At 38.4% G+C, this 15428-nt stretch overlaps 1 protein-coding gene across 4 annotated transcripts in view; it reads left to right on the top strand.

The window, feature by feature from the left end:
- FAM160A1 (family with sequence similarity 160 member A1) overlaps nucleotides 1-15428 on the top strand; it is a 228964-nt gene that overhangs the window by 92679 nt on the left and 120857 nt on the right. The window contains exon 1 of one of the 4 annotated variants that reach the window (XM_032855526.1): nucleotides 6823-6958. The exons of the other annotated variants lie outside the window; for them this stretch is intronic. The gene's annotated coding sequence lies outside the window, so the exon portion shown is untranslated. Of the gene's footprint in view, nucleotides 1-6822; nucleotides 6959-15428 lie in introns of those variants that run through there. 4 annotated transcript variants of the gene reach the window in all.

The following is a 15428-nucleotide window of genomic DNA, read 5'->3' as shown; positions in this document are numbered from 1 at the left end:
GAAGGAAATAATAACCATTGAGTTATTCTTTCATTGTCTGATTAACTTTGCTTATTTTCAAAATGGATTTTAAGCTGACAGTAAAACACAATACATACAATTGAGCCATTGAAAGATAAAAGTATATGATAAAATGGAGAAATCAGTTAGTTATACCAGAGACTAGTGCTCTCAAGTATTAGTAATTTCCCCTGGTCTAAAAAAGGAACTAGACAGTAGATAACTTCAGATTAAGGTTTCTGATAAATGCTGTAATTTCAAATCATTGATTGAAAAATGAGATGATATCTTATAAGGAAAATTAAAGAATCTATCTTAAATATTATTTCCCAAATAGTGGGTCTGCACAGAAGAGGACTGCAGCTTTATCTGTAGATAGGTTGCTTCCTTCTTCCCTCCTCCCCTCTCTCTCTCTCTCTTCCTCCCTCCCACCCTTCCTTCTTCTCTCCTTCCTCCCTCCTTCCCTCCCTCCCTCCCCAACTTCCTTCCTTCCTTAGAGAGAAAGAGAATCTTAAGCAGTCTTCATGCCCAGTGGAGCCTGATGTGGGGCTCAATTTCATGACCCTGAGATCTTAACTGGAGCCAAAATCAAGAGTCAGATGCTCAATTGACTGAGCCACCCAGGTGCCCAGGTTGCTTACTTTCCATACAGACTGGTAACTTGACACTCATTTTCCTATTTATATTCCATTTTGTCCTAAAAGAAAGACCGAGTGCTTAATAGAAACAAAGGATAAAAAAAGAAAGATAGATAGTGAAGGTGAAAATAAGTGACCACTATAACTTGAAGCCCACAGAAATGCATCAACAAGGTCTGCTCCTGTTATTGAATATGGACCATGAATTTGCATCTGAGCTTCATAGGTACTGCTGGCTCAACTTAAGGGGAGCCACAGGCTGAAACATTACATTGATTTAAGAGCAAGTGTCCTGAAGGGGCTGAGCCTCTCAGAGGCTGAAGTTGGGTCTCGGTTCATGGTGTTTGCAGACCTGAGCTACAGGAGTTTTAGAACTTTCCTACAGCCTTCTGCCTGAAGTTTGACTTAGTGTTGTTTACTTTTTCTGATTTCTCGTTTCTTCTCTTGGTTCAAATACTGAAGATCTAAAGACTCGCTTGCCTGCTCTGGAGATTTGTGAGAAGGTGGTATGAGTGGAGCAACTTCCTCTGAATACGTTTAGTGTAATCATTTCAAGTCACAGTGTCTATAAAGTTTAAAAGCAGACGGTTTATCCAGGATAAATAGTTCCTTTTGGGGAATGGAGGCCCGAGTGAAATTACTCCTGTGGGTTCCTGGGAAGAGGCCACTGTGTGACAGGGAAGACTGCGTTCTGTGAACAACATTTTTACAATGGCTACAATCATGATTTTCGTACAGCTGATACTTTGGGTGTTAGTTCAGGCCAAATACATAATGCCAGAGTACATTTTATAGAAGGGATTCTTTCAGGAGATTAAAGCAGTGAAGTTGAAGTATGAAACTCTGATGCTTATGGTTGATTTAGAGACATAATTGAAGCTACAGTTAGAAGCCTTTTTTCTCCTTCTTTAAATTGAGGTGGAATTCATACAACATATAGTTTATCATTTCAAGACATAAAATTCAGTGGCCTTTAGACTATTCAGTGTTATGTGACCCCTACATCTCTGGAGTTTAAGAGTTTTCATCACCCCAGAAGAACATGTTGTAGGCTTTGTGTAATCAGTAGCCATTCCCTCTTCTTTCCATGCCCTGGCCACCACAAATCTGTTTTCTGCATTTATGGATCTGCCTGTTCTGGATATTTTGTATAAAACAAAATATGTTCCTAGATAATTTGGGGGTGTTCTTCCCTTTTAGCTATTGTGAATCGTACTGCTATAAGCTTTTGTGAACAAGTATTTGAGTACCTGTTTTTAAAATTCTTTTGGATATGTACCTAAGAGTGCAATTGTTGGGTTATATGGTAATTCTGTTTAACTCTTTGAGGAACCACAAATCTTTTTTCACATTTCCCAGTGGAATATATGAAGGTTTCTATTTCTCCACATCCTCAACAACACTTGGTTTTTGTTTTAAGTTTAAATATTTTTCTTATAACCATCCTGGTGAGAGTGGAGTGGCATCTCAATGTGATTCCCCTATGTTTTTTCTTGATAACCAATGATGTTGGACATTTTTTTCATATGCTCATTGGCCAGTTATATATCTCCTTTGAAGAAATGTCTATTCAGGATCTCTTACCCATTTTTGAACTGGGTTGTTTGTTTTTTTGTTGTCAAGTTTTAAGAGTCCTTTATAGTTTTTGAATATGAAACCCTTATTCAGTTCTCAACTGGATGTCCTGTTCTCAAAAAAAATTACAAATCATGCAAAGAAACAGAAAAGTATGACCTATTCACAGGAAGAAAAAAATGAACAGAAGCCACCTACAAGGAAAAGGAGTGGAAGGAACCATAGATAAATATAACTAAAGGAAATGAGGAGAGTGATGGATGACCAAGTAGGGAACATCAGCACGGGGATAGATAAAAAGGAATGAAATAGATATTCTGGAGCTGAAAGTTATAATAGCTGGAATAAAAAAAAATCGCTACAAGCATTTAGCAGGAGATTTGAATAGAAGAAAGAATGAGGAAATGTGAATATAGGGCTCTAGTCTGAGGAGCAGAAAGCAAAAAGAGTGAAGAAGAATGAGCAGTGCCTAAGGGACCTATAGAACAGCATCAAGCTTAGCAATGTGTTATTGGGAATCGTAAAAGAAGAGAGAAAGAAAAGAGCAGAAAGATTATCTGAAGAAAAATCGTCTGAAAACTTCCCAAATTTTGTGAAAGATGTGATTGTACACCTTCAGGAAGCTCAAAAAACTCTAAGTAGGATAGATTCAAAGAGATCCACATCTAACACATGATAATCGAGCTGTTGGAAGACGAAGACAGAGAACTTGGAGGGAACTTGGTATGTGCCAAGAGAAGTTGACTTGTCATGTACAAGGAGTCCTCAGTAAGATGAACAGCCAGTGTCTCATCAAAACCACAGAGGCCAGAAGGTGTCAGAAGGTGCATTTTAAGTGCTGAAAGAAAAAAAAAAGTGTAATCCAATAGTTCTGTATTTGGCAAAACTATCCTTCAAAAATGAGCGTGAAATGAAGGGGTTCTCAGGTAAACAAAAGCTAAGGGAGTTCATTGCTGGTAGACCTCCCTTGCAAAGAATGCTAAAAGGAGTCTCTCAGGCCGAAACAAAAGGACACTAGATAGTAACATGAAGTCATATGTAGAAATAAAGATCATCGGTAAAGGTAACTGTAGGTAAATATAAAACTAGTATTATTATTATTATAATTTTAGTTTGGAGTCTCTTTGTTTTTCCTCTAAGATTTAAAAGACAAATGTCTAAAACAATAATTATAAACCTATGTTAACTGGTGCACAATGTTTAAAAAATGTGATTTAAAAAATTCTTTAATTTTTTAATAAACATATAATGTATTATTAGCCCCAGGGGTACAGGTCTGTGAATCGCCAGGTTTACACACTTCACAGCACTCACCATAGCACATACCCTCCCCAATGTCCATAACCCTACCACCCTCTCTCGAGTCCCCTCCGCCCGGCAACCCTTAGTTTGTTTTATGAGATTAAGAGTCTCTTATGGTTTGTCTCCCTCCCGATCCCATCTTGTTTCATTTATTCTTTTCCTACCCCCCCAAACCCCCCACATTGCATCTCCACTTCCTCATATAAAAAATGTAATTTTTGACAATAACAACATAAGGTGGGAGTACAAAGCTGGTTAGAAACAGGTACAGTGCATTTATTGAAGCTAAGTTGGTATCAGTTCAAACAGGTTTGTTTTAAACTTAGGATATTAAGTGTAATCCACAAGGTAACCACTAAGTAATCAATATAATATATCACATTAATAGAACAAAATGAAAAAAAGAACACATAATCATCTCAATAGATGCAAAAAGAACATTTGACAATATTCAGTACTCTTTCATAACAAAAAGACTCCGAAGACTAGGAGAAGGGAACTTCCGTGTCATGACAAAAGGCATTTATGAAAAATCCCCAGCTAACAATCATACTCAGTGGTGAAAGACTGAAGGCTTTCTCCCTGAGAGCGAGAACAGGACAAGGATGATGGCTTTCATCATTATTATTCAACATTTTACTGGAAGTCCTAATCAGAGCATTCAGGCTAGGAAGAAAAGTAAAAGGCATCTAATCGAAAGGAAGAAGTAAACCATTTTCTATTTGCAGATGATGTAATTCTATATATTGAAAATCCCAAAGAATGCATATACACACATATACACAAACTTCTTGAACTAACAAAAAATCCAGCAAAATTGCAGGGTACAAGATCAATACACAAAAAAAATCAGTTGTGTTTCTACACCAGCAATGAACAATTCTAAAAGGAAGTTAAGAAAACAAAAGAAATAAAATATCTTAGAATAAATTTAAGGAGGTGGAAGACTGATACACCGGAAACTATAAAATATTGCTGAAATAAATTAAGACCTAAATAAATGGGAAGACCTCCATGTTTATTGACTGGAAGACTTAATATTGTTAAAATGACAGTATTCCCCAAAGTCTTCTACAGATTCAAAGCAGTACCTATCAAAGCAGAAATGGGTTTTCCCCCATAGAAAAAGAAAAGCCAATCCTCAGATTCATATAAAATTTCAAAAGACCCTGATTAGTGAAGCAATCTTGAAAAAGAACAAAGTTTGAGGATTATACTTCCTGATATAAAGTTATTACAAAACCATAGTTATCAAAACTGTGGTACTAATAGAATAGAGTTAAAGATCCAGGAATAAATCCAAGCATCTATGGCTAGTTAATTTTCAGGGAAGTTCAAAAGACCATTGATTTAATGGAGACGAAGAAAGAATAGTCTCTTCAAATGGTGCTGAGACAATTGGAGAACCACATGCAAGCGAAGGAATATTGAGCTTGCTCAATCTACAAAAATTAACTCAAAAGGAATAGGATTTAAATATAACAGTCACAACTATACACCTACTAGAAGAAGCCATAGGGGTCAATCTTCATGATCTTGAGCTTTGTAGCAGATTCTTAGATTTGACACCAAAAGCGTGAGCAACAAAAGAAACAAATTGGGCTTCATACAAATTAAAAATTTTTGTTAATCAAAGGACACTATTGAGAAAGTAGAAAGACAATCCACAGATGGGAGAAAATATTTGTAAGTCATATACTTGATAAGACACAATTCCCAAGTTTTCTTAATTGGCCTTTGGTTCACTAGATTTCATGATTCATTCAGCTTCCATTTTCTCTGCAAAGCATCATGACTGCTACAGCATGCCAAACTAACAGGAGCAGCCACTGACTACTGAGATAGACCTGTGCACTTGTGCTTCCTCTAGTCGCATTGTATGTTTACCATCAGCCAGCTGTATCTGTGTTTGTGCACGTTTGACTTAATGTTGGATTCTATAAAACAAATGTGAGAGCAAAAAGATATCTCTAAGAAAACAAATATTAATGCTTTGAAAAAACTCGAGCATACGTTAAATTTTTTTTTTAAATTTTGAAGAAGTCAAACCATTGTAAACTATTGTGAAAAAATTGTAACAGTGCCATAAGGATTCTGCATGTCAGATTACTTGGCAAGTACCTTTATTAATTTACATGAAAGAAACCCAATTGGAAAGGTATAAATATGCATTATGGAGGTAGTTTATGGAAGAAACAAGGTATGTAATAGCAATCAGCAGAGTCCTGTACACAAAGAAGACACCTTGGTCTTATGTGTAGAGACTGGTGAATAAACGTATATTCATATGTTTAAATGAAGAGAAGATAATATTTATGTAATTTTTATGATTTTTACCAGCTAACCGACTCTGATAACTAACTGTCCAATTTGATCATTCTAGGTAAAGAGAAGTTTTTGCTGTATCTCTTACTCCAAATATAGAGACTACATCTCTAAATCCATTTAACTGCAAGGAATTTTGTTATCCCTCATAACAGACATTTCTGTGATAGATTTCAGGGCTAGTTGACTTGGCAGCTCTACAGTGTTATCAGTGAGCTGTGGATCTTTTCCACCATCTTCAATGTTTTTGCCTTTGGGTTGCCCCCTTCTAGATTGCAAGGTGGTTGCAATATTATCCAAAAGTAGAAAGAGTTCCAGACATTCTTCTGTTTTCCTTAGAGGAGCAGGGAAGCCTACCCCCAGAAACTTCCATAGCAGACCCTCCCGCCATGTCTCATTGGCCAGAAGTGAGTCACCTGCCTACCCTTAAAACAACCCTAAAAGGAACATGAGAGAACGTTTTGACTGGTTTAGAGTTTAACTCATCACACTTTAACCCTGAGTGAGTAGTTAACTCTGAATTCGTGGAATCAGGGTGGATAGCCAAACAAAGTTAAATTCTGCCAACAACAACAACAACAACAACAACAGGTCAAAGTGGCAGTTGCAAAGGTAACTGCCTTTCTGTCACTAAGTAGTGACAGAGGGACAGCAAATCCTTCATGTTTTCTTTCCTGAGTGTTACTTCCCACAACCAAGCTTTTGATAAGAGCTGAGCCACAGGGAATTCAAGATCATTCTCTCTCTCTTTTTTTAAAGACTTTATTTATTCATTTGACAGACAGAGATCACAAGTAGGCAGAGAGGCAGGCAGAGAGAGAGGAAGGGAAGCAGGCTCCCCGCTGAGCAGAGAGCCCGATGCGGGGTCTGATCCTTGGACCTTGGGATCATGACCCAAACCGAAGCAGAGGCTTTAACCCACTGAGCCACCCAGGCACCCCTATTCTCTTTTTTAATGAGCCCCCAGAGTTGAGCTATTCAACATGATTGATCAGGAATATATTCATATCCTTCCAGCGGTCATCTGAGGGGTGGCAGGTTGCTGCCACTTTCAAAATGTATGAGAAGTCTGGGAATCAGACTTGAGTAGATGGCCACCTCATCTTCACATGGAAGAGGTCAGTAGTAAACTCTACCAGCGAATGATTATGGCTGCCCTGGATGCTTTTCTCTCATTGCCCTTTTGGTCATAATAGCCCTTTCCATTTGGAGACTTCTTTTCCACTTTATATGATTTTGCTAAGGATAACAATCATGTTGATCCTTGTCTCCATCTCCTGCCTCCCATTGCCCATGACAAAAGTAAGCATGTGCTGAGGCTTGGCCAGTTAGAGATCCCCCATCTCCTACGTTGCCTGGTCTTCCAGGCTACAATGATAGTGTTCAGGGAAAGGCATCTGATCTAATCAGGCAAATGGAAATTCTCCCCAGGACTTTCGTGGTAAACGAGAACGTGGGGTTTATTTCCTGGGTCACATGCAAGGCACACAGAGAGTCAAGAGAAAGAAGCCATTAGGCAAGGAGACACAGAGATAAGCAGAGATTTGATAAGGTGTGTGGTGGGTGAGTTTCCTTACAGTACTGAGCCCTGACTCGTGTTTTCCTTTGTTCTCAGTGCTATCCAAAATTTCTGTCTGCCTAGATAAGCTGCTATATCTTCTGTTTTGCTTAAGCTGACTTGAGATGGGTTTCTGTCACGTGTAATTTCAAACGTTCTGATTAACACACTGTTTGAGGAAGGATCTGAGGATAGAGTCATGCTTTTTCTTAGAATGGCCACTCTAATACCTGGCTTAATGAACCCCTGGGGCACCAGTGTTCCATAGTGAAGGGCACACTGATGTTAAATCTTCCAAAGCTGTATTACTGTCAGTCATGACCATAGGGAAAATAGTCTCAACATGGAAAAAGTTACTAGCCAATTATAAGTACTGTAGCTTGTTCCCATTAAATGTTTTAGAATAAGCAAGTTGCAGTGGTTTTCCCTAAGAGATGTTATTTCAGTTACATGTGGGAAGATAGAACGCATTTGGGGAGAAGCACCAGATTAGCTTTAGAATAGGTGACCTTGAGTTACTGTCGGTGAACTAATTTGGTATCAGGAGTTATCTGTCTTGGCTGTTCATAGTTTGTAAACACATAACCATATAAGCAGTGTGGAGAATACTCATTTTTAGTTTATAGCTGGGATCCATGCACACAGGGACGTTCCTATTGTCCTGAGTTCAAAACAAACATGAGTGGAATTCCAATGAGTAAGGAGAGAGGGGGGGAACTGAACGGACTGGAAATCTGAGGACAAAGGATATGAGTTTAAGATCTGCCCAAAGACTGTCCACACTATGGAGAAATTCTGGTGCTGTCAAAATAAAACAGGCCTTTGGAACTCGGTGTGTCCTGATACACTTGGGAGGAAGCACCGAACTAAATGGAACCTGGAAGGAATAAGAATGTTGGAAGGATCTAGCACTTTTTCTGTCTGTAGGATTGCAACAGAGTTAGAACTGGTGCTTGTTTCCTCAAAGATGACAAGTAAGGGACAAGTATGGAGAAGCAAAGTGGGTACCCAGTCCAATTTCAGAACAAGAATATGAGGTTAATGTAGTAAAGCAAATGTTTCAGTGTGGCAGTTGCTTAAACTCTTTAACTGTATTGAAAACGGGCTGACATTACTCCTGTAATGATGGCAAGAGACCGGGAAATGACCCAATTTCAGCACTGCCTGGTGTGTACCCAGTACAGTGTTTTTAGTCATCCTGGCATGCTGTGGATTGACAACAAGATTATATGTTGTTCAAGACCATTAGTAATGGACAGAATAGCCCCAAACAAAAATCTTCTGAATAATTTGGGGTTTCTAAAAAGGCAAAGCAGTTCAGTAATCTCCTGAGCTCTGGACCATCTGCAGACCAATATCATTTATGTAGAGCTGGATGTTGAAAGAATTAGTAGTCAGACTTGAAAAAGCTTTCTTAATAAATTAGGACAGATTATGCTATACCCAAGAGACTGATAGCCTGCCAAGATTTGGTCAGTAACTTTTATTTAAAGGTGTTCTACCATATGGTTTTCTCAGAAAGCTAAAGATCAGATTCTAGCACATTTGCCACTAATAAATCGTGTTCTTGAATGAGGCTAGGCATGGCCTGTATTTTGGGGATAGAATTCAATTGGAGTTATGGAAAATGGGGAAAGGAATTGACCTGGGAGGTGAGTATGTAGAGAGGGTGACTTTTTTGGACAGGATAGTTAATAAAATATTTACTATAACTACAGGGCTCTACAGAAGTCTTCTATGACCTTTACCGGGGGCGGGGGGGAAAGGACGTATCTTAAAAGAGTGCTGAATTTCAGAACATAAGAATAGGAGACCAGTTTATGGGAAGAGATTTAGAACTATGGCAATAATTTCTTAAATTTACTTACAAACCAACTTTGTCACCTGGGACAGAGGACAAAAATACAAAAGAGAAATCCAATATGACATTCTCTTAGCATTTAAGGCAAAGATGAGACTTAAATAATCTTCAACAATAAGTACATTTTTTTCAGCTGAGATTTCCTGCCCAAAGTAACACTGCTTAATTTGGTGACTTGTACCACTATTCATATGTTATGATAACTATTTCTAATTTTTAAAAAGAAGTCAATAAGGATTGAGAGAGAAACTGGAAAATAAGAGACAAGTTTTTTAAAAAGTTAAAACATGTTATGTATTTTTTTAGCTCAAATTCTCTATTTATTAATTTCTTCCAGTTAACATTTGCATTTATTAGTATTTGATACACTATTAGTATTAAAAAGTTATCTAATGTATTTTTATTTCCATATCATTATATCTTGTTAAATGGTGTGGCAGATGATCTGAGATTCATGTCCTATTTTGTGGGAAATGCTTTCTTGGACTATTAAATCAATAAGGGGCATCTATGATCTTTTTATTTTTTCTTTTGAATTACGATGGAGATATCTTCAGGTGTACACCATGGTGATTTAATGTTTTTATACAATACAAATGACCACCTCTATAACCTTGTTACCCTCTGTCATTATACACAGTTATTACAATGTTACTATATTTCCTATGTATGTGTGTATGTGTATATACACACACCACACACACACACACACACACACACACACACACACATATGTCAGAATGGCTAGCATCAAAAAGATAAGAAATAAGCATTGGTGAGGATGTGGAGAAGAGGGAGCACTGGTGTGCTATTGGTGGAGTGTGAATTGGTGCAACCACTATGGAAAACAGTATAGAAGATCTATACATTGTTGGAAGTGGAGTATTTTTTTTTAAGATTTTATTTATTTTATTTTTTTATTAAAATAAGTTTAAAATTTAAAATAAGAAATTTATTATTTTATTTATTTTTAAGATTTTATTTATTCATTTGTGTGTGAGAGAGAGAGATGGAGCACAAGCAGAGGGAGAGGGAGAAGCAGGCTCCCAGCTGAGCTGGGAGCCTGATGTGGGGTTCAATGTGGGAGCCTCCATGTAGGGCTTGATCCCAGGACTAGCAGTGACCATGACCTGAGCCGAAGGCAGTCACTTAACCACCTGAGCCCCTCAGGCAGCCCTGGAAGTGGAATATTAAAGTTCCTTACTATTACTGTGTTGCTGTCTACTTCTCCTTTTATTTCTGGTATTTACTTTATATATTTTGGTGCTCTGTGTTGGGTGTATAAATAATTATAAGGTGCGACGTTTACAAATGAGAAACAACCTCTTGGGAACTTAAGATCTAGGAAAGACCAAGGCAGGCATGGTAATTTAGGGAAGAAAGACTTGGGATCTGCCTTCCTGTGCCGTCTGGAAATGTTAAGTGTACTAAGGTCTGACTGATGGCCAGCATTGTCTCCTTAGGTTGCTGGCTCTGGAATTGTTAGCCTTTTGCCTTGCGGTAGGATCTGGCTCATCTGTGGGTCCTTCATCAGAGCACAGGAACTAAGATTAAGTTAATGGCTTTGTGTGGCCCCAGGCTGGAGCTATAGGTCCAAGTATAGGAGGTGAGAAAGAACAAGCTGCTTTCAGCTTGCCGTATCAGTGAACAACAACACACCATTGATCCACTGTCATTGTTGAACCAAAAATTCAGCTGTGTGCTTTCATAGAAAACCTCTAAGGATCATAGTTTGACTTACTACACAATGCTTAGAATTAGGGACTCAGCAAATTGGTAATTTGGAATTGGAGCCCACTGACTCTGGAACCAGGTAAGGCCAGTCTCTCAGGATTGTCTGGATACTGGCAGAGACAGAGCAGAGCCAACGGGCAGCTTAAACGTGAGAAAAGCCCTTTTCCCTACCAGTCAGATCATATGCTGTTCCCCTCCCAACCAACCTTCCCTAAAAACTTCCTATAACTTTAAAGAAACATTCCTCTTAAAACTTCTGCCCCAAGATAAATCCAGGAAACTTTAAAGCAATGATTTTTCCTCCAGTTGGATTTGGATGACAGGCCTCTCTGTGGCAGTATCACACATTGTTTGGGAGGAATACAAATAGCCCCTAGAATGGAACAACCCTTGTACAAATAAATACTTAATAAATCCTACTTGAGGAGAGTAAATGAGATGGGAAGCAAACTCCTTCAGCCATTGGCACCACTGGAAGCATTCATTAAGCTCTTTACCTTCATGGGGCACTGAGCCAGGGATGGTACAAAATACATTGGCAGATGTGACTTCTGCCCTTGGAGACTGAGAGCACCATTTGTGGGCTTATTCTTGTGTGAAATTTACCTTGGTTGTCATTCTCAACTGACAAACAAGTAAATCGTGGTTGGGGAAAGGAATAATGGTGGCCAATAGCACACTAGGATTGAGGTAGACTGCATCCCAGGGCTCCTTTTTTGTTGACTCCACATTTCTTTCCCACTGAGCTGCTAAAAGTACTTTTAAAATAGTGTAATTGACACAGTTACTCTTTATGTTTTGTGCAAGTATAAATACAGTTAAAGAGATCCCCCCCCCCACACCCCTGGCTCTGGGTTTACATCTCTTTCTTGACAAGTTGTGATTTGGATTGGAAATGTCAGTTTGGTCAAGCACCGATTTCTCTCCCTCTCCCTCTCTCTCTCTTTTTTTTAATTGTCGGGAAGCAAAAACCTCTTGGGAGACCCAAATATTTTTCTTACAACTGAGAGTATTAAAACATTTCTGGTCTTGGGACAAGGTTGGGAACTCAGAGGTTTGGTCTCCTCTTCTGGATTTTTCCTTTTCTGTGCTCTTGCATACCTCTGGCTTCTTTAACTGATTCCTTCCACATGTTGCACGGGACCTGGCTTGTCAGCATTAAAAAAAAAAAAAATTATTTATGCGGCGCCAGGGTGGCCCAGTCAGTTAAGCATCTGACTCTTGGTTTGGACTCAGGTCGTGATCTCGTGGTCTTGGGATCAATCCCTGCGTCAGGCTCTGTGCTCGGTATAGAGTCTGCTTCAGATTCTTTCTCCTTCCCACTCACCCTCTCTCTCTCAAATAAACCAAATCTTTAAAAAAAAAAAAAACTTATTTGAAAATAATTTTAGATTTATAGAAAAGTTGCAAAAATAATATGGAGAGTCCCTCAGTCTCTTTGAGGATATGTGTGTGTGTGCACACACCCACACATTCATACATGTATATATATATTTTTTTTTTCCCTCCTTTTTTTGGGGATAAATGTGTAGGAGTAGAATGGCTTGATCTTAGTGTAGATATATGTTTATCTTTATATGAAATTGCCAAACCTATTTCCAAAATGGTTGTACTGTTTTATATTCCCACCAGTAATATATATGAGTTCCTGTTGTTCCCCATCTTTATGTTTGTCCATCTATTTAAATTTTAGTCATTTTGGTTGGTGTATAAATGGTATAATGATGTTGAGCACTTCTTTTACGTGCTTATTGGCCAATTCCATATCTTCTTTTGTGAAGAGCCTTTTTATATGTTTTGTCCATTTAAAAAATTGGGTTGTCTTTAAAGAGCTGTTGGAATTCTTTATATATTTGCATACCAGTCCTTTGTCAGATAGATGTTTTCCAGACCTTTACTCCCAGTCTGTGACTTAACCTATTCATTTTGTTAACTGTGTCTTCAGTGAGAATGTCTAAATTTGGACAAAGTCTTATTTATTATTTTCCCTATATTACTACATTCTGTGACCTGAGAAACCTTTGTCCACCTGGAAGTCATGATGATAGTCTATATTTTTCTCTAAAAACTATATGGTTTTAGTGTTTACATTTGTATCTGTATTACATTGCAAATTAGTTTGTGTGAGTCATGTGAGATGTAGGGGTCTAGTTGATATTTTTCCATATAGATACCCAGTTATCGCAACATCACTTGTGGAAATGATTTTTTGTTACCTCTTGGATTGCTTTGGTACATTTGTTGAAAATCATGGCTGTAAATGTGGGACTTTCCTTCTGGGGCTCTCTATTCTGTTCCCTTGATCTACTTTGACCACTCTTGTCCTGTGCCATTGTTAATAGTTATATATTTCATAGATGTCCATAATCACATGGAATCATTTTACTGTTGAAGGACCTTTAAAAGTTTATAATTTTTGCTGTTGAAAACAATACTGTGATGCATATTATTTGTGCTGTTTAATTTTTGATTATTTACGTTGTAAGTGGTAGAAATAATTTATAAACAAAAATTCAGAGCAAATATGTACAAGTATAATGTCACTGTTTAACTTTACGTAGTATATTCTAATTTTTAGTTCTGTGACAAATGAGAGTGCCTGCTATTGGTAAAAAGGTAGAGCAAGGGGCGCCTTAATGGCTCAGTGGGTTAAAACCTTTTCTGCCTTCCGCTCAGGTCATGATCCCAGGGTCCTGGGAACAAGCCCTGCATTGGGCTCTCTGCTCAGCGCGGAGCCTGCTTCCTCCTCTCTCTCTCTCTCTCTCTGCCTGCCTCTCTGCCTACGTGTGATCTCTGTCAAATAAATAAATCAAATCTTTAAAAAAAAAAAAAAGTAGAGCAAATACTGTGACCAGCAGCCATGAAGTGCCTATCCGCTGGGAGAAGATTCTCCTTGTTTCTCAATGTCTTCGATGGATTGCTTCTATTGTATTGTCAACCACAGGTATTAGAGTAGAGAAGTATAAAGTCTAAAAACTTCAAAAGGTCTGAGAACTTTCTGTTCTCCATGGTTCCATAATACATCATACACCTGTATTTGCATGCACGTCAAGTGATTGAGAATGGGAAGCAGACTTTTGACCAATTGTCTAAAGGTAGTCACTCAATTATGAAAATAGGATAGCAGTCGTAACTCTCATCTTATATGCTGTCAGATGTGAGAGGTTATCTGTCGCAAGCTTTTTTATATGGCAATCAGCAAGACATTTAGTTGCGTAAATGATCCCCGAGGTGGATGTTTTTATTTTATGTGGATATATAAATAAAATCCTACCACTGTGTGAAGTGTTTGTAAATGCTTAGCTTCTTTACTTGATAATTTATTCACTTCCAAGAGCAGTTTGTGGTGGATAGCCACCCCAGACATCATTTTAAGTATTTGTGATGCTTTCCTTGGGGACGATAGATTTGAAAGGAAAAACAGTTATTTTGGGTGAATAGTTAATATATTTTTCATGTTCTCAGAACTTTGCTTTTTTCCCCATCTGGACAGTAAATTCATTGCACATCATGATCTTTTAAAAGGTTCTGATGTGTTTACAATAACAAAAATTAATATCTGTGATGGAAAGACTACTGTACTGGAAAACCGTGGTTCTCATAAATTATTAAATTATCTCTGCAGTCTAATCAAAGTTTGATAGCTGCAGCTTGTGGCAGCCTAGATTTGGGCAAAGCAGAACAACAGCGGCCAATGCGTACAGCAGGACCGTAGAAACTCTGTAAGAATGGGTTCTTCGAGCTTTTATGTATGCCTTTTAATTTGTCAGTAGGTTGGAGATGTCAGCTATTTTTAATGAAACAGAAGCTCTTGTCTATGGGAAGCTTTTACTATCAAACTACGGTTGATTATAAAAAACTGGAATCTTCCAGAACTACCCCCCTTTTTCTCTTTTTCTGAGGGGTGACAGGAAAGAATATAACACAGTGAGTCAAAAAGCCATTTACCCAGGTGCCCGGGTGGCTCAGTCAGTTAAGTGTCCACCTTTGGCTCAGGTCATGATCCCAGGGTCCTGGGATCTAGTCTTGCATGGCATCGGGCTCCCTGCTCAGCAGGGAGTCTGCTTCTCCCTCTCTGCTGCTCCCCCTGCTTGTGCTCTCTTGCTCTGTCAAATAATTAAGTAAAATCTTAAAAAAAAAAAAAAAAGCCATTTACCCTCCATTCTAGCCCCATGTTGATGGCAGCCTTCAGTGCTGATCCTGTTACCAGGTCATTGTGGACCCAAGGCATGGGGGGCCATTGGAACCCAGCTGCCTTCTGAATTAAACTCACGAGATGGTTTGAGATAGAATTGTTGGTTTCAGTAGTATTGGTTTTGAGGTTTTGAGGTGTGTCCTGGAGTGAATTGCAGGAGTCCTGGACTGAATTCAATCTCTGGTTATTCTTAATGAAAGAATCTCTCCCCTTTCTCACAGAACCAGATGGATGTCCTCA

This window comes from Lontra canadensis, unplaced genomic scaffold (genome assembly GCF_010015895.1).
Source record: "Lontra canadensis isolate GAN:19392208 unplaced genomic scaffold, GSC_riverotter_1.0 scaffold10, whole genome shotgun sequence".
Taxonomy (NCBI): Eukaryota; Metazoa; Chordata; class Mammalia; order Carnivora; family Mustelidae; genus Lontra; species Lontra canadensis.
The sequence above is the reverse complement of the archived record's forward strand: the minus strand, read 5'-3'. Positions and strand labels throughout refer to the sequence as shown.